This window comes from Pinus tabuliformis, chromosome 3_2, assembly GCF_031772625.1.
Source record: "Pinus tabuliformis cultivar Carrire ecotype Pingquan chromosome 3_2, CPIR1, whole genome shotgun sequence".
Taxonomy (NCBI): Eukaryota; Viridiplantae; Streptophyta; class Pinopsida; order Pinales; family Pinaceae; genus Pinus; species Pinus tabuliformis.
In genome coordinates, this window is record NC_142302.1 from 311,696,670 (window position 1) to 311,720,347 (window position 23,678).

Here is a 23,678-nt window from a genome sequence, read left to right on the forward strand (position 1 = left end):
AGTTATGTGAGTTGGCGGGCATCGTCACTCACCGTTGTCTATTTTGATAGACATCGCCGAGGAAGTGTTCTATTCGTGGCCGCGAATGGAGCAATCTTTGGGTAACCTGAAAGAGGTAGGCCTCTCCCAGTAAAAAAAATGTTCTATTGGACTAAAGAAGGGGTAACCTTGAAATCGTACTTTATTCCTGGGGGCATGCAAACCTTTTGGAGTGCAAGCAAGGGGCGACTATTTATTTTTTAAATTTTAGGTCCTTCCCTTTAAACCTGTAGGTCTAACCCTTTAAACTCGTAGGATTAGTCGTTTCCGAACTTGCATAACGAAAGGATGTGGTGCAAAGCTTGGTGAGATGAAGCTCCATAAAAAATAGAATCTTGATGAGACACTCTTATCATATGACTGGGTTAATCGAGAAGTTTTAGCACACAGTTCATGCTCGTTAAAAAATAAACGCAAGATCCGAGCAGTTTTATCGTATAGTTCATGCTTGTTAAAAAATAAACATAAGATCGAGCAAGTGTTTCCACCCGTGTTTAAGCTCGTTAAAAAATGAACTATCCCGATAAATAACCACTGTGAATGTAATATCATCAGCCATTAAAGCCTTGGTCGTGTTTGCACCGTCACCTCCACTTTTCCATTGGCCGATCGTTCACCTCCATATGATTGTTTACCCATTTTGAGGAACAGCTGCGAAGAGTGATTTCACTAGCCATCCTTGTGACACTACCGTGATTGGAAAATTCCAACCTGTACCTGGAATCAGCTGCTAAACCTGTTTCATCACTCGTTCCTCAAAAGACGAGTCTTTTTTAAGCTCTTTTCATCTGACTCGTAAAATATGAAAATATTGCCGAGTCCTTGGCCTTCCAGCTCGTTAAAGGGACGGGAAGTGCTATCCCTCCTCTAGATTTTAATCTTTTTGGACCTGAGGGATTATTGCACAAAAAGATCAAGCGCTTGTTTTATTCGGCTCGTTAAAACTATCGAAAACTCATCCCTTCTGTATTGTTTTATACTTTTTTGGACCTAAGGGATTAGATGACGAAAAAGGACTTTTGGAGTTAACTTTATGTACCTTTTCAGACTCTCTAAAAATGAAAAGGACCGAGTTATCTTTGTCGTTAGACTCTTTAAAATCATTAAATAGCGACAAACTTGTCTTTAGACGAGAACGAGTTTCACTATCGCTAGGCTCGTTAAAACATAGCGATGGGCTTGCCCGAAGGGCAGGTTATAGAACAAGCATATGTTATCCTCCTCAAGCTTGACAAAAATAAAGAGGTACTGGTCAGCAATGACTGGGGAAAAATTGGGAGAAACTAAAGAAAACTTTGATGGTAGCAAGTCGCTCTTGAACATGACACTTTTCCTCCGTACCACAATCGGGTTGGGTTGTTTCATTCACAGGTCACATCACCATGGTCTCGCCATACCATCCATATTTGGGGTAATGCTACCTATCCATCGCATCAGTGTCGCCATATGTTCAAGAGAAGTCGTTCAGAAAAGTCAACCGTGTCCCATCCACTGCCGTACATTATCCTTCATCCTTTCATGACCGCCACCCTGAATCATATGTCACAAATCGTTTTCACCTCCATCAAAATCATTAGCTCCGTTCCGTGTCATTGATGTGGGATTCATTAAGGCCCTCCTTTGACGGATCGCTTCTTTTCGACATCAGCTCATTATCCAAGAAGTTGATCTAGGAACAACCCCTTCAGTACTTTGAAGCTTGCATGCCTCAATGGCAAGTTTCTCACTTCCGGCGACAGGTATACATCAATGACCTTCGACCGAAAGATTTTGCATGGTGTTCGATGCCAAGTCCTTTATTCACACCACGTGAGTTGTACTGCAATACCTTGAGGGTCATTATCATTAACGGTGATTCCTCTCACGCTTGTTAACGATTTACCTCATTGACCGGTAATCAAGCAATGTCTTTCCATGTTCGACTTCAGTACATTTCTCACATGGATCGAGTTGTACTTAGAGTTAAGATCGAACGAGTTTGAAGACCCTGGATCTAGTTTCATCCATCCGGGCTGCGATATATATTCAGGAAAGATAAAGACATTTACATGTACATCATTGCAGCCGATAATCATCCTACCCAAAGGATGATAATTTCATCAAAATTATCAGTCTACCACCAGACGATTGTCTGTTCTATGTACAGAAAAATGAATTTATAAAGCTGAGCATGGGAATGCCCGCCTCAGCTAGATCATGAAAGCAGTATGAAAAATAATGTATTGTATTTTATCTTATTACAGGTCTCCTCCCAGCATTGGATGAACTTCGGATCCTCCTGATAAAGCATTTCACCCGATAAACGGCCTCATACTTTAGGGGGCAACTGTTATAGACATTTTTGTGCCTTACAACATTGAGCATGAAATGTCCATAATCTAAGGGATCCAAAGTCCCTAAACATGTTATTCCTACCCCTAGAGGAACAAGGCTAACAAACCACATCAATTCACAGAAGTTCTCCACCAGAAACTGCTCAAAAACAAGTCAATTCAGGATCAATTCAGTGGCTCCACTAGCTATCTGCGCTGAATGTCAAAGTCAACACTGGCTACCTGCACTGCAACGCAGGTAGAAGCACTACCAAGGTGCGCTAAGCGAGAGTTGACAAATGGCAAGTTCATTCCAAGAGGTGTCAAGACCCAGGAAGCTTCCAGAATCTTCCTCAATGACACTTGCCTCAGTGAATTCGACTATGATGAGTAAGAGGCTCTTAATCTCCAAGTGGAAGCAAGAACCTCCAAGTGGAATCAAGAACTGATAGAGGGAGAGGACACTAGTTAGATCTCAAGCTGACTCATCCTCTCTCCAAACATCTATATATGGATCTCTCCTCCATGAGATCTGGAGGCTGGAATTTTGTTATTGCAAAGAATTGTTGTTGGTTTGAGATTGGAATCATTGGGCGCTTAATGCTTTGAAGGGGGTGAAGATAGGAATTCCATTTGCTGGGAAGGAGATGCTGGATTGGAGCCCTCTGGGTTGTATCTCTTCCTGAACCTTGTTATTCATCAATAAAGCTATCTTGGTTTCTCCTATATACTGATGTATCTTTGATGTATGATTGCATTAGTATGTTTAGTTTATTTCTAATCCTGAACTAGTTATGAATATGAATCATTGTCTTTGTGTAGTGTTCTCTTCTTGTGATCTTGCAGAAAGCTCCTGAAGCTGGGCGAGCGAGAAGGCAAGCAGCTGGGAACTCCCAAAGAGAAGAGAAACCGGATCGAGGGACAAACGGAAGACACCGGTTAGTCCATCCATCTCTCTTCATTCTTAATTCATAAAGGAAGAATACTAGAATAGATGTCTCTGTTTGTTGCTAAGGCACTGTCACACCTTAGGTGGATAGGATCGTCCTGCATAGGCATTTTTCCCCACAACACTAGGGCCATGGTAGTGTAAGCAAAAAATTCTATATATGTTTGAGTTAGAGCGAGTCTAGAGAGGATAACGAAGATAGAAGATTACTATTTTGGGCAAGTGCTAAGGCAAGAAAGCTTTGTTTCCTATACTTAGGCGAAAGGGGAAGGCTCCTGTAGCTAAGTGCGTGGAGACCTTACCAAGTCTGCAACTAAGTGTGTCGTCCCGTACAACTAGGTGCACAGGGTGGAAGAGTCACTAAATTGAACTTTGAATCTAATAAAGACTGCTTTTGGAACAAATATATTCCCTTTGTGTTTTGTTATTAATTTTGTCCAAATTATGCATTTGGCTTAATGATTTGTTTTTTGTGGAATGAGTTATAATTGTTGCTCGAACCTATTGAAGCTTTAATATCTATGCATGAACTAAGCAATAATCTATTTTTGCGAAGGTAATGGTTAAATCTATTATAATTTCTATTGAATTGGGTAAATTTGAGCAAAGGCAGGTCTAGGGTTATTATTTAGTGCGTGAAAGTGGAAAATATGCTTCTTTTAGGTCTATAAAGTCTGATCGCATAGCTTCGCGAAGATGTAAGAGATGTTTTCTTATATTTACAATAGCGGATCATAGAAAGATACAGATCTGTGTGAAGGAAGATCTAAGCTACAAGGGCTTCAAATTAGTTATCACATGGTCTCTGGATGCAAAAACCTAGTTCTAGCATCCCGCAATACTTCTTTGGGTGCGACTACAGCATGCACTATGCAAGTTGTTACCGAAAGGGCCAACAGTTCTAAGAGTTTTGTTGGTTCGCACGAACAACTCTAAACCTGGGTTATGCCCTCTTAAGCCAACAATTCCTAGAGTTATTGAGGTGTGTACTATATCTTAAGTGTGACAAGGTCAAAGCCTAGATATTTGTTAGTGGATTTCCATTAACATTTATAGATCGGATTAAGTATGATGAACCTCAGTCACTTGAGAAAGTTATTGGGAAATTGAAGCATTGTTATGAGCAGTCAAAGAACAAGACAGAATCTCAAAAAGGATGGAAAGAGAAAGACAAAGCTAAAGTTAAATGGCAGACGAAAATAACAAGGACTCAGGATGCATGTGAGAAAAAAAAACATTGCACCTTACAATAATTTTAATGGGTCACAACATTGGGGTCAGTAGAATAAAGGTAAATGGTGTTATGGTATTGGAAATGTGGTAAAGAGCATCTGAAGGGGGATTTTCCACAAAATTATGGTGGTAAGCATTAGATCTTTAGTGCATAGGAAGCACATATAGTTTCCAATGTTGGGCAGAGGATTCCACGGATTTATGCAATGTTGGATAACAAGAAGGAATATCACAAGAAAATTGTTATCAAGATGGGAAATAAGCTTTGTGATCAAATTGTTTCTATTTTGGTTTACCCTAGATCTAATTATAGTTATGTTAGTCCTCATGTGGTGGATAAGTGTGGTTTGAATAAACAATTGCACGCAGAATCTTGGTTAGTGTTTCTGGCTATAGGTACAAAGAAGAGAGTGTATCACTAGCTAAGAGCTTGTGCATTCGAGTTGAATGGTATGCTTACTTCAAAAAAATTGAACATATTTCCATTAGGATCATTTCACATTCTTTTGGGTATGGATTGGTTGTATCTTCATAGGACCAAAGTGGATTTTTATCACAAGGCCATTCAATGCTTAGATGAAAATGGAGAACAAAGGATCTTGCAAGGTAAGAAGAAGGAAATGTTAGTTAGAATGGTGACAACTATGGAGGCAAAACATAGTCATAGAAAAGGGTGTGTGTTATTTGCAATGAATATTTCTAGTGTTAAAGGTAAGGAGGTTTAGGATACGGAGCTTTAAGAAGGTACCTGCTCTTACAATAGTTATAGGATGTGTTTCCAACAGAGATTTGAGAATTTCCACCTCATAGAGAAGTGGATTTTTTGATTGAGTTGGTACTAGGGACAACACCAACATCAAAGGCATCATACAGGATAAGCACACCAGAGTTAGTAGAGCTAAAGCTACAATTGAAGGAAATTCTTGATAAGGGATACATTAGGCCAAGTGTATCACCTTGGGGTGCACTGGTGCTTTTTGTGAAGAATAAGGATGGTACTCTCAGGCTGTGCATGAATTACATGAACTTGAACAAGGTAACCATCAAGAATAGGTATCCATTTTCAAGGATTGATTTCTTATTTGATCAGTTGAAGGGAGCAGTAGTGTTCTCAAAGATTTACTTGATATCAGGATACCATCAAGTATGCATCAAGGAAGAGTACATATACAATACTCATTTCAAGACCAAGTATGGCATTATGAGTTTTTTGTAGTTCCATTTGGTTTGACTAATGCTCTAGCTACCTTTATGTGCTTGATGAATAGTGTGTTGCATCCTTATCTAGACAAGTTTGTTTTTGTATTCATTGATGACATCTTGATATATTCTAAAAATGAGAAAGATCATATCGAGGACTCAGTAGTAGCATTGAGGTTACTGAGAGAGCATTAGTTGTATGCCAATCTTAGAAAATGCAGTTTCTTCCACACATAGGTACATTACTTGCGACATGTTGTTTCCAAGGAAGGCATAGGAGTGGATCTAGAGAAGATAAGGGCTATCATGGAGTGGTTAGCTCGTAGAAATGTGGATGAGGTATGATCAATTTATGGGGCTATCAGGTTATTATAGGAGGTTCATAAGCAATGTCTCTTGCATTGCATAGTTTGGTTGTGTTATATTCTTTCCACGACTAATGCCCCTAGTTAACTGTGGGGTTAGACAGTGGTGGAGCTCCCCCTTCGTTGCACCGATTGCGCAGTGAGGGGGTCACAGGGGGTTTCAGGTGGGTGGGTAGCCCCCCTCTACGGGGTCTGGGGTAGCGCCCCAGGGAATTTTTTTTTTGGACACTATATTAGGTGGGGCGAACCTACCTATGGTTTTGTGCATGGTTTTTCACACATGGTTTTGGGCAGGATACTTTTCGGTCCATGGTATTGGATGCTTCAGCATGTATATATATGTATTTTAATATTGAAAAGAACATAATGAAAAATCAAGCTGGTAGTCTCGGTTTTGGGATCTAGGGGAAATCTTTGTGTATATGTGTTTTATGTGTTACGCTCTCATATTGTTTATTTTCTGTGTTTTAGAATTCATATGCAGGTAATTTCTGTATGGTGTTAAAACCTACATTTGGTATTAGATTTTTTTTGGCTTCAAGGGGACGCCTTTGTTGTTGAGGGGTTTCACCCGGGCTTGTGGTAGACCCTATTCAATGGGAGATCTGCGGGATCGATTCTCGTGGTGAAATAAGATGGTAAGCAGTGGAAAGATAGAGATCGAGAAATTTAATGGTTAGAGTTTTGAGTTGTGGAAACTCGAGATGGAGGATCTGTTAGTGGATAAAGATCAGTGGATCGTGGTAGATCCGAGTACTAAAGCAACGAAAGTGTCCAATGAAGAATGGAAGAAGTTGGATCAAAAGGAAAAGAGAGCAATATGATTGTGTGTCTCAGATTCAGTATTGCTGAACATATCAGGGGAAGCTATGATGAAGGCTTTGTGGGACACGTTAGGGACTTTGTACCAATCTAAGTCTCTTGTGAATAAACTGTTCCTATGGAAAAATCTGTATAACCTGAGGATGAAAGATGGAGACTCGGTGATAGAGCATATGAGCACATTTAATATTGTGGTAAGTCAGTTATTATCTATTGATATTAAAATTTCAGATGAAGATAAGTGCATCAGTTTGTTGCGTTCTCTACCATATTCGTGGGATAGTCTGGTTATTGCAATAGGTAGCAATGCAACTGCCTAGTAATTTGATGAAATAGTCTCATCCTTGCTGACGGAGGAGATGAGATGGAAAAATATGGAGAGCCAAAATGGTGATGCCTTGTTTGTACGAGGACGGTCACAAAATAGAAACAAAAATAAGTCATCAAGTGGGAGATATAAATCTAGAGGGAGATCTAAATCTCCAAGAAAACCTGTAAAGGTGGCGTGCTGGAAATGAGAAAAGAAGGGCACTAGAAAAGGGACTGTAAATCTAAACCTCCTGACAAGGGAAAGGGATCTAATGATGCTCCTTCTACAGAGGTGAAAACCACCTCAGATGAAGGTTGGGATGTGTACTTGGCTTCTTTAAGTACACATGTAGATCATGAGGCATGGTTGATTGACTCAGATGCATCCTTTCACTTCACTCGCCTTAGAGAGTGGTTCTGCGAGTATGAGAAATATGATGGTGGTGATGTCTTCTTGGGGGATGATAGGAAGCCTAGAATCATTGGTTGCAGAAAAGTCAAGTTGAAGTTGCAAGGTGGAAGGATTAGAATAATTCCGGGTGTTCTGCATATTCCTTCATTAGCCAGAAATCTAATTTCTATAAGAAAGCTGGATGATGCAGGTGTAAAAACAGTGTTCAGGAAAGATACCTGCAAGATGGTTCGGGGAGCACTGTTATTGATGTAGGGAGTTTGGATTGGAACAATGTACAAGCTGCAAGGTAGCATTGTTATTGATGGGTGCAACAGTTCTGTGGTTCTTGAAAGTGGAGCAGAAAATCTAGTGGTCTATATAGAAAATACCATGCTATGGTATCAACGGCTTGGACATATTGGAGAGAAGGGCCTTTGAATACTTCATGGTAAATGTATGGTAGAAGGTATGAGTAATATCTCTCTGGATTTTGATTTCTGTGAAAATTGTGTATATGGGAAGCAAAATCGGGTGAGTTTCCCCTTTGGTCGTAAGAGGGCAAAAAATATATTAGAGCTTGTGCACAGTGATGTGTTTGGACCTGTGAAGGTTCCATCACTGGGTAAGTCTGTGTACTATGTATCATTTATAGATGACTTCTCAAGGAATACATGGATATATTTCCTCAAGAAGAAACCTGAAGTCTTTGATAGGTTTAAAGAATTTAAGGGTCTAGTGGAAAACTAGACAGAGAAGAAGATAAAGGTGCTGAGGACATATAATGGTGGAGAGTGTTGTACCTCTGAGATAGTAGTAGGTTAGCTACCAATGCCAAAGCATCTAAAATAATTGTTTTGGAGTTTTTGGTTTTACTTTTGGAAGACCAATTAATGAATACAAATGTAGAATTGAAATACTTAATCCTTTGGATAATATTAATATCTCAGCAAAGGGTTGTTATAAAGCTTTACACGGTGATATAGATAAAATAGTGGTGAGAAGAAGACAGAAAATAATATGATTATCACAGTTTCTAGACTATAAAACAGAACAATCATAAGTATTAAAACCTTCTAAACTACGTTCCAAAGATTCAAGGCAATATAATTAAGCTTACAAAAGATATTGATGATTTATTGATTAGAGGGGATTAGCTAAACAAACAGTTCATTAATCCATTCTCTTAATAGATGATCACTTGAGGAGCTTATAGGAATAAATTGAGACACAATTATTCCTACCTAGATATCTCTATAAGTCATAAGCATATGAAGAAAAACATAATAATTGATAATTGGAAAAACTTACAGGATAACATCCTCTTCTTTGTATTAAGGTTCCAGAAAGATTGAGTACATCAAGTGTCTAGAAAATCTTCCTTTAAAGGTGCAATCAGGTTCAAAGTAGAATGAACAGTCATGACTTAACAAGCAATGAACAATGAATCTTGAACCTTGAACCCTTAACAACTCGAGAAGGGAGTTATTTATACAATAATGATACTAAGAAAATATCTTAAAACTGTTTAAAATTTATTCTAGGAAAGGAAAGATCTTCATGCAAGAGGATAGGGGCAGCTATTGAACTACTTCTTGCTATCCCTTTTATTCAGGCTTTGTTGGCTTTGTTGTTTGATATTTTTGCTTTTAAGCTGCTTGATTGTTTATATCCTTTATGCTAGTTGATTCCTTCATTTGATATTTCATCTGATACTCTTTAAACTCTGTGAATATCCTTTGACCCTGTTGAGTAACCTTTACTATGTTCCTTTTTACCTTTACTGTGCATTTCAGGTTTTTACTGTGTTTTTCAACAGTAAGATCTTTGTATTTGTCTTCAAACTATATGTAGGCTTTTTCTTTGTAAGCCTAGAACAAGAGTTTTTACCTGCAAAACACAGAAATTGTTAAGAAAACATAGGTGACAGAGAAGGACATCAATGGCTTTATTGAGCTCGAAAGGATATTGGAAGGAGTCCAGAGTGTATCGGAAGGTAAAACAATGGTTTTATTGGTCGCAGAGGCTTATGGAGGCTTCACTATGTAAATGGGCAAAACAAAGCCAAAATGGTGATTTTTGCGTTTAAACAGGAAAACAGCTTTCTTTTTGAAAGATGGTGCAAAGTGAATAGTGGTCATTTTGTAGTTATGCGAGAGGTGGATTTGGTTTTCATCACACTGCTTATGAGGTGCGGGCGGTTTTGGGAGGGGTCACCTGATACAATCTAGCCTAACACGTAGCAAGGGGAGGTCAGTGGATTACTGCTTTTTCGGGCGGGTAATGCTCGGACATAGAGCCAACCCGAAATTGCTGAGGATCGTTGGATTTGAATGCACGTGATCAGACAATGGTGGAGTGAAAGAGCAACGTAGAGGGGCCTAATGATTAATTATGGCAGTATGGGATTTATTATGGGTTAAAGATTGAGATTAGTGGGGTTTTATGGTTAAACAAAGGTTTAGGTTGGTTCTTCGTTTAAATCATAAAAATAGTTTAACAAAGAAATTCTTTGCAAAACAAGGTATGTCGAACTTGAAAAGGTATGAATTTAGATGACATCGGGTCTAGGTTCATTGGATATCACAATCATAGTTTAGCGAAGGAAGGCCAATCGCAAAGGAATGCGATAGGGGCCGAATGCGATGCGAAAAATAAATAATAGATAATAATGTGATCGGGTCCAGGTTCCTATCACATATTGGAGATTGGAACGATGGAGGGTTATTGTTTCAGTCGATACTTGCGATGAGGGGCAAATGCGAAATCGCAATGAATTATGAAATAATTTGTGTCGGGTCTGGGTCCATCGCGCATCGCATATCACAATGCGGAGGAGAGTGCATTCATGTTGAAAGGCTTGCGATCCGATGATATGCGATGTTTTATTGAATACATAGTTTTATAATAAAACTAATGGTTTCGGGTTATTTAATAAAGGAAGTTAATAATATACAGGAAAGGGAACTATTATGGGTTTAATACTATAAGTTAGTGTTAATATGAAACATGAGTGAAAAGGTGAAATATACTGAGTATAATGCTTTTCCATGAGTTATTTGATTTTTATAAATAGATCAATACTTAGGCTAAACATCTTTTTGTGGGTTTTTTGGGTAAAACGGGATTTAACATGGGGTTTTCACTTTTCCTAGGAAAAAAGGATTTTAACCTTAGGGAAAGGGGTTTTTTATGGAAAATGAATGCACTATATGAAGGTGGGATGGGGAAATTAGTAAATATAGGAATGAATGAGGATGAGGGAAGTTAATTAATTGATCTTGTAGACCTTCATTTGCTTTGTGTAATTGCCTCATGGACATAGAAACATATGGTAAAACATGATAAATGTACATTTTGTCTAATGAATTATCATACTTTTGCAACCTTTCTTCTACATACCCTTTGCTTATCCTATCATTTTTTCTTCACTTAATGGGTGCATTTAAGCTAGCAAACCCTTTTCTTTTCTGTTTATTTTAAAAAGCAAACTATTTGATTGAAACCTTATAACATCCAAGGGCTCAGATTAAACTGATGAGCACCTTATTATTCTCCATCTAACTACTAATCTGACAAGATTAAACAGTTTCGCCAGATCTTTATTCTCTAATTATAACATAAAATTTAAAGCATGAAGCAATCAAGATTAAACTATTTGATTGTCATGGGTTGTGGCATTTATGACAAGCTGAACACAACCATTATTTTGTGAAAAAATAGTAGTGGCATTTAGACTTGCTCACTTTTAGAGTTTATTTGTTTTCTTTTCTTTGTAAGCTAACATTTTCTTTTTGTGTTGATTTTTTAGGACATCTAACCTAACATTTTCTTTGATATGGACATCATCATCAAGATATTTTCAAAAAAAAAAATTCAATATTGTTATGTCCATATCCTAACTTAACATTTTTTCAAAATAGTTTTTTTTTTACTATTTTATTCTATCTTATCAAAACCAAAAAGTTCTACAACATTGGCTCCATCTGGGGACTGATTTCTCCTATAGAATGTAGAGAACTTGCAGATCCATGTGCCTTCTCCTCGGGCTATGGAGTCCTTGCTGTAAGAAAGATCACAATGACATCTTGAAAAGTAAAAGAAACTAGAGTATTTACAATGAAAACTATTTCAACTTCTTAATACCGAATGTAATGTTTGAGAAACCTTCCATTTACAGGATAAGTGGAACATCAGCCCCTCAAGGTTCTGCAACACAAAAGCGTTGTTACCCTTCACTTCAGCAATTTCTAAAGGTCCAAACCATAGATTGTCAAATTTTCCATGCTTTCCTTTCTCTTCTCTCCGGGCATCCCATCTTAGAACTAGATCACCTTCCTTACAGTCCCTTTCCCTAGATCTTCTGTCAAACAGGCCCTTCATCTTATTATGATATTTCTTCAATTTGTGTTGAACTTCATCTTTGTTTTCATTAAGTTCAATAATCTAATTTTTTTTTCTTGAAAAATCATCAGGTTTATCTGTTGAATCCTACATGAATTTTAAAAAAGGGAAGGCCAAATTGGTAGGGAAAATTTCATCTTTCCCATAGACTAATTGAAATGGAGATTTTCCTGTTGATCTCTTTGGAGTAATTCTGTTTGCCCATACTGCATAAATCAAATGTGAATCCCAACTCTTCTTATGATCATCTAGAGTATTTTTTATTACCTTTACCAAACTTTTGTTTGATGACTCTACAAGGCCATTACCTTGAGGGTAGTATGGAGTTGAATGTTGTAACAAAATCTGATATTTCTGGCAAAAGTCAATCATTTTAACACTAGAAAAATCTGTTGCATTATCAGTGAAAGTTTGAGTTGGGCAACCAAATCTAGATAAGATATTCTCCTCAATAAACTTAATTACTACTGAATTAGAAGCATTTCTGACTAGAATTGCTTCCACCCATTTAGTAAAGTAGTCTGTTGCAGTGAGGATACATCTATGTTGATTACCTGAAGTGGGGTGAATCTCTCCAACAAAATCTAATCCCCATTGAGAAAAATGTGTTGAAACTATTGATGGAACGAGTGGAAGAGATGCTAATTTTTGTTTACCAGCAAACATTTGACAAGGAACACAACCTTTGACCTTTGCCCCTACTTGTAAGAACAATGTGGGCCAATAAAATCCTCCCCTTAGAATCTTGTATGCTGTTGCTTTCCAAGCATAATTTCCCCCACAAAATCCTGTATGAAACTGATCAATGATTCCTTCAATTTCTGATTCTACTAAACATAATAACAAAATATTTAGTGGATCTTTCCATTATAAATTTTCATTTATAATGCAGTACTTGAATGATTTTAATTTAAGGGTTTTACATTGGGTTTTGGAGAACGATGTTGGACACTCAAAATGGATCAAGAAATTTACAATATCTTGATACTAGTTTGACAACAAGAATTTTTCATCAATGTGTGTAGGACTAATCTGCTCTAAAGGTAGAGGTTCTTGTGGATTCTCACCATTAGGATGAAGGGAAGGTTCTTGTGGACTTTCCCCTTCAGCAAGGACAGAAGTTTCTTGTGTATTCTTCCCTTGTGCAAGGACAGAAGGTTCTTGTGTATTCTTCCCTTGTATTTCTAAAACAGAATTGATTCCAAGTACGTTGCAGTTGGATTCAGCTAGAAGCTTGGCTAATCCTTGACCTTTTACTAGCTTGGTAGTCTTGATAGTTAGATCAAAATCCAAAATTTGAGTGATCCATCTACCTCTTTTCCCATCAGTATCTGGTCGGGTTAGGACAATTTTCATAGCACTATTAGGGACATATGTAGTAATAGGTGAATGTAAGACATACATCTTGAATGATTTTAGGGCTTGAATAAGGGCATAGGCTTTCTTCTCAATGATTTCATACTTAAGCTCAGCATCTCTCATAACCTTGTTGAAAAATGCTATGGTTTGGTCATGGGAATCTTTATTTTTCTGTAATAGAATGGCAACAAGGGTTGTTTTAGAGGCAAAAGAGAAAATACTAAATGGCTTAGTATAATCAGGGCTAGCTAAGGTGGGAGCTTTAGAGATAACCATTTTTATTTGTTCAAATGCATGCCTAGAAGAGGCAATCCATTTGACTTGATGGTCCTTTCAGAGCATGTCAATTATATCTTTTACAATCTTTGCATAATTTGGAAGAAATCTCCTTAGAAAATTAATCTTGCCTAAAAAATCTTCAATCTCCTTCTTGTTTCTAGGTAAGGTCAATGTTTCAATGGAAGATACTCACTTGGTGTCAATTACTACTCCCTCCTTTGAAATTATATGGCCCAACAGTTTTCCTTCTTTGACAGAAAACAAGGACTTCTTAGGGTTCAATGATATTCCAAATTTTCTACACCTGTCAAAAACCTTCATCAAGTGCTTTAGATGTTTCTGATCAGATTTAGAAAAAGCAGTTATGTCATCGAGATAAATAACCAAAAATTTATTTACCTGACCCATAAAAGCTATGTCCATAGCTCTCTGAAATGTTTCTCTAGCATTGTTTAAGCCAAATGGCATCCTAGCATACATGAATGTACCCCAGGGTGTAGTAAAGGTTGTCTTATCTCTGTCTACTGTATCAACATTCCCCTGATTGTAACCTGAAAAACCATCAAGCATAGAAAGTCTTTGTGCTCTTGAAATCATTTGAAGTAACTGATCTATTTTGCGCAAAGGATAATTATCTTTTAATGATGCCTTGTTCAAATTTCTAAAATCCACACAGAGTCTTATTTCTCCATTTTTCTTTCTAATAGGAACTAGATTTGCAACCCAATTAGAACATCTAAGAGGGAGGATGATCTAAGCATCTAGCATTTTCTTAATCTCCCTTTCTACAGTTGGTAGAAGGGCTGGATTTATTCTTCTAAGTTTCTATTGATAAGGTTTTACTTCTGCCTTCAAAGGAACCTTATGCTTATTAATGAAGTATCATAGGTCTTTAGATCAGCATAAGTCCAAGAAAAAACATCCTCATAATTTTGCAGTAACTTAAGATATTGAGCTTTGATCCTAGGGTCTAGAGATGCACATATTTTGATGTTTTTGATATCTTCATCAGTTCTAATGTAAATCTCTTCTAGGTCATCTTATGAAGAAATGGACTGAGGGTTTCGGAGGATATCATTTTGATCAAACATTTTTTCTAAAGGAATGAGTCCTTTTGGAATAAAATTATTAGATAATTGAATAATGTCATGATTAGAAATTTGGGTTTTAAAATCTAAAGTATCATTTCCATCTGTATTTTCATTTATTTTATTTCTATCTTCATCAATCTATAGAAATTAAAAATCATCTATTACCTTCAAAAATGATTTCAAATGTTTATCATCTTCGAATATTTGTTAATGTTTCAAATTATCTGGGATAGATGGCCTATATTTGACTTCTATCTGGTAGAGTACATCAGTATGATCAAGAATTTTAAAAGAGCTAGCAGAGACAGCTAAGGAATTTGCATGAATATTCTGATCTCTGGGAATATGAGTCAAATTAAAAGCATCAAAGAAGTTTTCAACTGAATCCCATCATTTCGGTAGGACTTAAGTCTAGGGTGCTTGGTCTAGCAAACATTTCTTACTTGCTTAACAATAAGTTCTAAATTAGTAAAAGCACTTAAGTTTTGAACTTTTAAGCTTTTGGCTAATTGCAATCCTAAAAGGAAAGCTTCATATTCAGCCACATTATTTGTAACCTCGAAATCTAATTTACATGATTGGGTTATATTTTCTTTTTCAGGTGAAATTAAAACTACTCTAGCTCTTGCCCCATCTTTTGTGCAAGAGCCATCAAAGAATAGTTTCCAAATATCAGTTTGGTTTGGTTCAGGACTTTCAACTACCTCTTCAATTTTGACTTGAATTTTATGTTGGTTTGAAGTGAGTTGAGAAAAACCAAAGTCTTGTTCTATTACATAAATTGGATGGTTCCTTGGCTGTTCAGTCTTACAAACAGTATGTACAAATCTTACCTCTCTATACAATCTTAATTGCTCTCCATAAACAGGAATAGTAGCATATAACATATCCATCTGTAGAGTTCCCTGTAATTTGGCACAGCAAGAATTAGAAAGGAGCATTCCAAACTTGGGAGGGATATCTGTGACAACAATATCAAGTACTATACTTTTCACTAGAATTTGGGCAAGGGTAACCACTATATCCTTGATCAATCCCAAACAAGGCACCCTTTTAGAATCAAAGGTGTACAGGTCATGGTAGGATCTAGTTATGTCGAGTTTTAAATGGTCCATGACAAATTTTGGCATAAGTTTGTGTGATGCTCCTAAATCAAGCATACAATTATAAACATGGAATCATTTGTTTTAAGAGTTACATAAAAGGAGGCACTATCTCATCTATCATGTCTGAACTAGGGCCAAAAACTACTGCTGGTTTTTCATCTTGCAAACTTATGACATCACCTTCAGCATCAACCGAGGTATTTTGTATCCATTTTGTGACTTGGCTTTTGTAACCAGGGTTTTTAGAAAGGTCTGGCAGTGGAATTGGGATCTTAACCCTATCTAATTCTTTTTCAACATTAAATGTAGTCAAAATGTTTTTCCCGGTTTGGGTATTATTAATTGACTGATCTAAGGGTTGAATAAGAGTTGTTTGAGATTTAGGAGTTTTGGTACATGGTTCAATTATTGGAGTTTCCTTTGGAGGTCTCCTAGGACTAGGTCTAGGCCTAATGTCATATCTCTTGTTTAACTCTGCAATTAAAAATTCAGAGAAAGCGTGATATTTAGAGACCTGTGAAGCTTCCTGATCTTCTTAAACTTTATTTTGTTGTGAGAGAGGAATGATGGCTGTTTGATTGGAAGAAGAATACATACTATTAATATCTTCAGTAATTGTCATAGTATTATCATCAGGTTGTTGGTCATCTATCAATAGAGGAGTAGGAACCTGTTGATCATTGCTAGGTCTCTGAAGAATTTGTAGTGGTGGATTTCTTTTATGCTCACCTTGAATTTGGTTTTGGGGTCTAGTAATTGTTTGTTGTATTGTCCTAGGTTGGGTCTCAATCTTTGAAATCCTATTTGATAGGTTTCTAAGAAGAGATGTTATTTCATCTATTTTTGAGTCTTCTGATTTAGTCTTATAGGAACTAGAGGCTTCTTGAACAGATTTGAGTTTTCTTTGAGCCTTTTCCTCCTTAAGTTTTAAAGAAGTTGAGGCTACCCTATTTGCTTCTACTTCTATAGCGTTTGTTTACATATCTTCAAGAGTTCTTGAATTTCTCTCTCGTAGCATAAAAACAAAGTCATCATCAAAAGCTTTATAAAATCTAGACTTAGCTGCTATTACAGGAGGCTTACAATCAGCAGGCATTTTATGATAGAGTTTATTGAATCTTTTGATAAAATCTGATACTGGTTCACCGAAGTTCCTTTTAAGCTCTTCAAATTCTATGAGAAAGTAAAGAGGATCCTTTTTCACCCCCCATTGATTTTTAAATATGGTTGTAAGCTCTTCCCAATTTCTAATGGAAGCTGTTGGTAACTACCTAAACCAAATCCTCACATTTCCTTCAAGTGATTATATAAACAATCTCATATAAACATTTTCTTGTTCAATATTCATGTTGTTTCCAAAGTCTAGGAAAGCTTGAAGATGGTCCTCAGCCGAGGGACCAGTTTCTCCATTGTACCTGGGAAGGTATTTTAAGTATCCAGCTGGGAATGCATCAAGGTTATTAGGTAAGACTAAGGCAGCATATCTATCCTGTACAATAGGTCAGAAAGCCATGACAGTAGGTGGTGTATGAGGTGCTTGAGGTGTATGAGGTTGTCCAGGTGGAGTATGAGGTGTTTGTGTGGATGGATGAAGAATAAGTACAGGAAGAAGATGGTGATTCAAGGGTTGATGAACTAGTTGGAGGTGAAGGAGGAGGAGATCTCCTGAAAGACTTCAAAGGATTCTTAATAACTAACTTTGGGAGCTGTAAAGGAATACATTCTTTTGTTTAAAAGAGACGATTGGAATATATAGTGAAGGTTTCCTCTGGTTGTTCAGAAGAAGAAGCTTCAGGTCAGTCAAAAATGGAAGGAAAATGATAGGTGGTAGGGGATATGAAATCTGTGGGTTTATATTCTGGTAGATTAACACCCAAATTATATTCAGTTTTAGGTGATCCTGGTGGTAGTGTGGGTATTGGATGAGATTCTAATGAATGAATAAGGTAGGCTGACTCAACTCCTTTATCTAGAAGTTCAGCAACTCTAGGTGATAAATGGGAGTAATCAGGATCAGATGGGATATTACTATAGGGGTCAAATGATCCTAATTCTTCAGACTGTAGGACTAAAGAGGAAGACAAAGATGGTTTCTGTCCCCTTTTAGAATTGGCTTTTCTCAAAATCCTTTCAGGATCTAACACAGGACTAACTATGTCAGCTTCTGAACGAGATTTGGTATGTTTAAAAGGTGCTATCTTGGGAGTGTGGAGTCACCAAGGTGAATGATTTTAACCTTTGTAAACCATTTAATCACCTTAAAGGAAAATAATGAATGAATATCATTGTCCCAGGGAAACTTAAAAGAAATTTGAATCCTCGACAACGACGCTAGTCTGATGTTGTACCTCTGAGATAGTAGTAGGTCAACTACCAATGCCAGAGCATCTAAAATAATTGTTTTGGGCTTTCTGTTTTTAGTTTTGGAATACCAATGAATGAAGATAGATGTAGAATTGAATCACTTAATCCTTTGGATAATATTAATATCTCAACAAAGGGCTGCTATAAAGCTTTACACAGTGATATAGATCAAATAGTCGTGAGAAGAAGACGAAAAATAATATGATTATTGTTACACAGCAATTTGTCACCGTTTGTCACCGTCCATGTTACCCCTCTCCCACACACTGGAGGACTCATTCTGGGACCTGTGAGAAGTGACATGACCTGAAACCACTTGCATCATATTCCTCTAAGTATGAGCTTCATATGCCCTGAAGACATCTCCTGCAAAATACCCATGAAAACAGCTCTTTTTGCATTAGCGCGGGTTCACAGTTCACTGCCCGCGCCAATGAGGGAAATCCTCTAAAAAGGGCGCGCCATTGGCACTCTGTCTCAGAGTCGCACTCGCGCCGACCGAATTGAGTAAAGTTTTTAACCAACAAGCTCCCGAAGCTTCTCTTCAACCCATTCACCAACTGAATCTATGTTGAGCTACGATGGTTTGGCTTCGAATATCCATAGAAGGGAAAGTGGTTTTCCACCTTTCATGGAAGTTTCCAAGTGATAAAGCCAATCCCATGAATAATGTGGTTGATCCTATCTCTTTCTTCTCTATCTATAAAATCTTGCCTCTATGCCTTGAGCAAGCTAGTTACAGTCATAGTTACAATAGTTCCAGTTCTAGCATAGTGATAGAGAGTTTGAAGCTGCAAGAGCCTTCTTTGCACCCATAAGGCCAAATACAAGTAAGGAGATTCTTGTCACCCAAAGAGAGAGAGGCTTGTTCCTCATCCCAGCAAGCTTTGCAAGACTTGTGTAGCTGACTACCCAGCCAAAGGAGGATTTGACGTCAGAACAATGGTTGTATTCTTCTTTGTTATTTATTAATAATAGATGACTATCATTATGGTTCCACTCTCATTGTCTTATGATTGATGTTGAGTTATATCTTTTCTGACTGATATATAGTTGCATCTATTGGATTTTATGCTTGTATTTGTGTTGTTCTTTGCATGTGCAGGTGTCCAATCATGGAGATCGTGGGGATCGTGACCGGCCGAAGCAAAGGAACGAGAGCGACGTCTCTTCTACAAATATTAGCGTTGGAATCCAAGTAGGTTCACACCATCCACTTTTTATTTGCAATTAGGAACTTGCGTGATAGCATTGTTTGATTGTTGCTAGACCCGGTCTAGGCTAGTAGGGATCATCTCTGTCCGCAGAGGGGATTTACCTCCACAACAATTATCACATCTTGTAGACTATAAAAAAAACAATCATAAGTATGAAAACCTTCTAAAATATGTTCCAAAGGTTCAAGGCAATATACGTGAGCTTATAACAGATAGTTCATTAGTCCATTCTCTTAATAGATGATCACTTCAGGAGCTTATAGGAATAAATTGAGACACAATTATTCCTACCTAGATATCTCTATAAGTCATAAGCATATGAAGAAAAACATAATGATTGATAACTGGAAAAACTTACAGTATAACACAAACTGTGTAAAACCAAATTCGGAATCCTCTACTTTGTATTAAAGTTCTAGAAAGACTAAGTACATCAAGTGTCTAGAAAAGCTTCCTTGAAAGGTGCAACCAGGTTCAAAGTAGAATGAATAGTCATGACTTAACCAGAAATGAACAATGAGCCTTGAACCTTGAACCCTTAACAACTCAAGAAGAGAGTTATTTATACAATAATGAAACTAAGCAAATATACTAAAACTGATTAAGATTTAATCTAGGAAAGGAAAGATCTTCATGCAAGAAGATAGGGGCAACTATTGAACTGCTTCTTGATGTCCCTTTTATTTAAGCTGTGCTAGATTTGTTGTTTGATATTTTTCCTTTTAAGCTACTTGATTGTTTGTATCCTTTACACTAGTTGATTCCTTCATTTGATATTTCATCTGATACTCTTTAAACTTTGTGAATATCCTTTGACCCTGCTGAGTAACCTTTACTACATTCCTTTTTACCTTTACTGTGCATTTCAGGTTTTTACTATGTTTTTCAACAGTAAGATCTTCGTATTTGTCTTCAAACTGTATGCAAGTTTTTTCTTTGTAAGCCTGGAACATGAATTTTTACCTGCAAAACACAGAAATTGTTAAGAAAACATAGGTGATAGAGAAGGACATCAATGGCTTTATTAAGTTCGAAAGGATATTAGAAGGAGTCCAGAGTGTATCAGAAGGTAAAAAAATCATTTTATTGGTCATAGAGGCTTATGGAGGCTTCACTGCATAAATGGGCAAAACAAAGCCAAAATGGTGATTTTTGAGTTTAAATGAAAAAACAACTTTCTTTTTGAAATATGGCACAAAGTGAAAAATGGTCATTTTGTCATTATGCAGGAGGTGGTTTTGGTTTTCATTGCACTTCTTATGAGGCACGGGCGATTTTGGGAGTGGTCACCCAATACAATTTGAGCCTGACACATAGAAAGGGGAGGTCAGTGGAATACTGCTTTTTTGGGCGTGTTGCACAAAATATTGTCACCATGACATTCTGCAATCAGTGTGAGTCTATCACCACTCATACTTTCCTCCTTTGCAAGTCTTAAACCTCAACTCTTCATTTCAAGCCCTGAAAAATGAGAGAAAGCCCTTAAAAATCTCTAAAACTCTAGTTCTGCACTTTCTCTTAGCATTACCTATAGTCCCGCACCCACTGGTCATGTCCCCTGCGTACCTGACCGCTCTGTTTCTATGTAATGGGTGCGGACCCCTGTAAAATTCAAAAGGGTGCAAGTACATTCTTAAAAACTCACTTTGGGTTATTTCCGGAAGCTTCTAGAGGGAACCTTGAGGTGGCAAGTTCGCTCCTTTAAGGTGCATGCATCCCATACCTAAAGGAGCTAACCCCTTGATGCGAGGAGCTTATCCCTTTGAAGGAGGACTCTATCCATTCATAGGTGGACCTGTAACCTCCTTTCTTTGCACTATGAAATGAGGCATTGGGCTGGTTATTGAAGAGGTTGAAAGATGAATATTTTTTAGGGTAAATGCTGTTGGAATTTAGACTTCCTAATTGAGCTTGAGAGGAGAGATTACATGCCTTTTTTTATCTCATTGGGAAGAGTGTGAGGCTTGTCAAAGTAGAGGATATTCTTTCTTGGACCCTGGGAGGAGCTTGTACAACATCAAGGCACCAAAGGTTGTAAAGTTCTTCTTTGTTCAAAGTTAATACAATCAAGTTTATTTTTCTTAATAAGTTGTCTTTTATGGTTTATTTCATGGATTCCTTGATCACCATGATGAATATGATTTATTATATTAGCTATGCAGGTGTTATTTGATGTGTGGTTGTTTTTGTTTTCGTGTTCTTAAAAGGAAGCTCATTCGGACGGTCGAAGCGTGGCTCCCACAAACTAGCGTTGGACTTAAGGTAGGGTCTAAAACACCTCTTGGTTTTTATTTATAAACCACAATATTCAGAGAAAGGTAGATTTCCTTGTTCTGCTTGTCACTAGATATCAGTTGATACTAGGGAGATTGGTCTTGTCTGTAAGAACGATTTATCCAGCCGACAAATTGGCGACTCCACCGGGGACTTGAATTTTGGTGTTTTTGCCTTTAATTTTAGTTTGACTTGAGAAACTTTTTCTCTGTTTCTGGCTTTTTGCTTGATATGTGTGGGTTGGGTAGGTTTTAGATTCTAATTTTTTTTTTGTTTTTTTACGTTTTTGAAAGAGGACTGCATGTTCTATTTGTAACATAGTGCGGACATCCCCGCACTATTACTTTACTACACAGAGCGGTACCGCATCTGATTATATCAGAAGCCTGCGGACCCTGTCAAATTTTTGAAAAACCTAAAATCTTTTCATCCAGTTAAGCTAAGGATTTGTTTACGTTTTTTAGCCTCTGCCCAGATCTCCATGTGTCTTGTCGGAAAATTCTTGTAAGTGAATTCATTGGCATTTTGGTTTTAGGTGATTTTCTAGAAGTTTTGTGTGCCTGGTTTGATTTTCGCTTGGTCCTTGTAGTAACTCAGAGATTAGAAGCATAAGAAACCTCAGATTACCCTGCTCTTTTTGGTATTCTTGATGAGTCTAACTGATTTGTGAAATCTGCCCTTGGTGAGAATAGATCTCGTTTTCTCTTAGCAAAGCTTTGAACGAACTTGTTGGAAAGTTTTGAATTTCATTTTTTTTTAAAGAAAACATAGCTGGGTGTTTTTGATTAATTTGTTATTCTGAATGAATTTGTCCTTAGTTTGCTGAATAACTAAGTAAAACGTCCTCAAAAATAATTTTTTTAAGCTTTTGCTTCATTTAGGTTTTTAGAAATTTTTAGATCTCAAGCATAGTTTTTCATAGTTTTGAGTGTTTTCTAGAAATTTTAGAATCTCTTTTGAAAGAAATTGTTTTCTGTAGTTTTTGAGAGTTGAAAAAGAAAGGGATTTTTCATGAGCATAATTAGTAGTCTTGTTTCTGAGTTTATTGAAAAAGACAAAAAAAAAAATTCTTTTCATTTATGTGTTGAAGAAAAGATTTGATTTTCAAATAATTGCATTCTCAACTTTTTCTTTAGCTAGAAATTCATTGAAGAAAAAGAATTGTTTATCATCTTAGGTGCATTTTTAGTGTTTTGGAGTCGAGTCTTCACACCATAAAGTTTCATCTCCATATCTTTTGACTTAATAAATAACCTATAGAAATAACGCTTAAAGTATTATTGATCTAGCAATCTTTTATTTCTAGGGCTCTTATCACCAACATAGCTTAGGCTAGTATCTTGGAGTAGGGAGTAATTAACTCTCCAAGATAGTTAAAAAAAAACAAGTAGCTATATCTTGCGGTAGGAAATAAATTCCAATTGTTACATCTATGCTCTAGGAAGCTCCTCTTAAAGGAGTCAAGCACGAGATCATATCTGAATCAGTGGGGTAATCAATCCTTCCTCATTGGGAACGATAGCAGATATACACATATTAAAAATAGTAAACCTCAGATTGACCATTGTCGAGGAGCCTGGGGTTACCTGTTGGTAAACCTTGGATTATGTCAAGGAGCCTTCAAGGGGATTGAGCTTTGTTACTCTGCCCTTGCGTGTGTATCGAATTGTAGACTGTTCCCCTAGGTATATTTGTTTCTTTTGGTAACCATAGTGACCATAATCTATAGGATTCCTTCCTAAGGTGACGGTGGAGGGAAGATCCCACTGTACCTGGAGCAAACGTTGACTAGACTCACTTGTACTCTCTGGGGGGTTCTCTCCACCAGAGATGGTTTTGTGAAGAAACTTGTGCCAATTTGTTTCATTAAGCAGGTTGTTGGGGTAACTGTTCCAACTGCCCTTTCTGTATTGAATTCTGCGACGTTGGATTTCATCACCAACTAGTGTTTTTGGTAGAGAAAG